The following is a 2403-nucleotide window of genomic DNA, read 5'->3' as shown; positions in this document are numbered from 1 at the left end:
GGTCAATGTTGTATAGTCCCAACACCAAACTTAGAGTTTGGATATGAGGTCTTAACACCAAACTTAGTGTTTGGTTGTGGCTTCCCAACACCAAACTTAGAGTTTGGCTGTGGGGGCTCTTCTTGACTCTGAACTGAGAGAAGCTCTTTGTGCTCACTCTCTTTTGTCACAAAGGGATGGCCATGTGCCTTTAACACAAGGTAGTCCCCATTCAATTGAAGGACTAATTCACCTCTGTTGACATCTATCACAGCTCCTGCTGTAGCTAGGAAAGGTCTTCCAAGGATAATGCATTCATCCTCTTCCTTCCTAGTGTCTAAGATTATGAAATCAGCAGGGATGTAAAAGCCTTCAACCTTCACTAACACGTCCTCTACTAATCCATAAGCTTGTCTTATTGACTTGTTTGCTATCTGTAGTGAGAATATGGCAGGCTGTACCTCAATGATCCCCGCTTCTCCATTACAGAGAGTGGCATAAGATTTATGCCTGACCCTAGGTTACACAGAGCCTTCTCAAAGGTCATGGTGCCCATGGTACATGATATTAAGAATTTACCAGGATCTTGTTTCTTCTGAGAAGAACTTGCCAGGATCTTGTCTCTTTTGAGGTAGAATTTGCTGAATCCAGGTATCCAGTTCATTAATGAGCAAGGGAGGTTCACTTTCCCAAGTCTCATTACCAAACAACTTGGCATTCAGCTTCATGATAGCTCCTAAATATTGAGCAACTTGCTCTCCAGTCACATCTTCATCCTCTTTAGAGGAAGAATAGTCTTCAGAGCTCATGAATGGCAGAAGGAGATTTAATGGAATATCTATGGTCTCTATGTGAGCCTCAGATTACTTTGGATCCTTAATAGGAAACTCCTTCTTGTTTGAGAGACGTCCCAGGAGGTCTTCCTCACTAGGATTTTCGTCCTTCTCCTCCCTTGTGCATTCGGCCATATTGATTAAATCAATGGCCTTGCACTCTCCTTTTGGATTCTCTTCTGTATTGCTTGGGAGAATTCTGGGAGGAGTTTCAATGACTTTCTTACTCAGCCGGCCCACTTGTGCCTCAAGATTTCTTATGGAGGATCTTGTTTAACTCATGAAACTGAAAGTGGCCTTTGACAGATCAGAAGCTAAATTGGCTAAATTAGAAGTGTTTTGTTCAAAATTCTCTGTCTGTTGTTGAGAAGATGATGGAAAAGGCTTGCTATTGCTCAGCCTATTGCGTCCACCATTGTTATAGCCTTGTTGAGGCTTTTGTTGATCCTTCCATGAGAAATTTGGATGATTTCTCCATGATGAATTATAGGTGTTTCCATAAGGTTCACCCATGTAATTTACCTCTGCTATTGCAGGGTTTTCAGGATCATAAGCTTCTTCAGAAGCTACCTCTTTAGTACTGTTGGATGCATTTTGCCATCCATTCAGACTTTGAGAGATCATGTTGACTTGCTGAGTCAACACTTTATTCTGAGCCAATATGGCATTCAGAGCATCAATCTCAAGAACTCCTTTCTTCTGAGGCGTCCCATTATTCACGGAATTCCTCTCAGAAGTGTACATGAACTGGTTATTTGCAACCATGTCAATTAGTTCTTGAGCTTCTGCAGGTGTTTTCTTTAGGTGAATGGATCCACCTGCAAAATGATCCAATGGCATTTTCGAAAATTCAGATAGACCATAATAGAATATATCTAATATGGTCCATTCTGAAAACATGTCAGATGGACACCTTTTCGTTAGCTGCTTGTATCTTTCCCAAGCTTCATAGAGGGATTCACCATCTTTTTGTTTGAAGGTTTAAACATCCACTCTCAGCTTGCTCAGCTTTTGAGGAGGAAAGAATTTATCCAAGAAGGCCGTGACCAGCTTCTCCTAGGAGTCCAGGTGATGAGCGGATAATTTATACGCTTTTTGGCATTGTTTTTAGATAGTTTTTAGTAAGTTTGAGCTACTTTTAGGGATGTTTTCATTAGTTTTTATGTTAAATTCACATTTCTGGACTTTACTATGAGTTTGTGTGTTTTTCTGTGATTTCAGGTAAATTCTGGCTGAAATTGAGGGACTTGAGCAAAACTCTGAAGAAGGCTGACAAAAGGACTGCTGATGCTGTTGGAATCTGACCTCCCTGCACTCGAAATGGATTTTCTGGAACTACAAAACTCCAAATGGCGCGCTCTCAACGGCGTTGGAAAGTAGACATCCAGAGCTTTCCAGCAATATATAATAGTGCACACTTTATTCGAAGATTGACGACGTAACTTGGCGTTGAACGCCAAGTTCAAGCTGCTGTTTGGAGTTAAACGCCAGAAAAACGTCATGATCAGGAGTTGAACGCCCAAAACACGTTATGACTTGGAGTTCAACTCCAAGAAAAGCCTCAGCTCGTGGATAGATCAAGCTCAGCCCA

General features: G+C 41.4%; 1 non-coding gene across 1 annotated transcript; it reads left to right on the top strand.

Moving 5' to 3' along the window:
• The first annotated feature begins 1710 nt into the window (after positions 1-1710).
• LOC127748270 (small nucleolar RNA R71) lies at positions 1711-1814 on the top strand. Its single transcript, XR_008010212.1, has one exon. It is a non-coding gene; the product is annotated as a small nucleolar RNA R71 (small nucleolar RNA).
• Positions 1815-2403: the final 589 nt, after the last annotated feature.

The sequence above is a fragment of the Arachis duranensis genome, chromosome 5, assembly GCF_000817695.3.
Source record: "Arachis duranensis cultivar V14167 chromosome 5, aradu.V14167.gnm2.J7QH, whole genome shotgun sequence".
Classification (NCBI taxonomy): domain Eukaryota; kingdom Viridiplantae; phylum Streptophyta; class Magnoliopsida; order Fabales; family Fabaceae; genus Arachis; species Arachis duranensis.
This window is presented reverse-complemented; position numbering and strand designations above follow the sequence as displayed.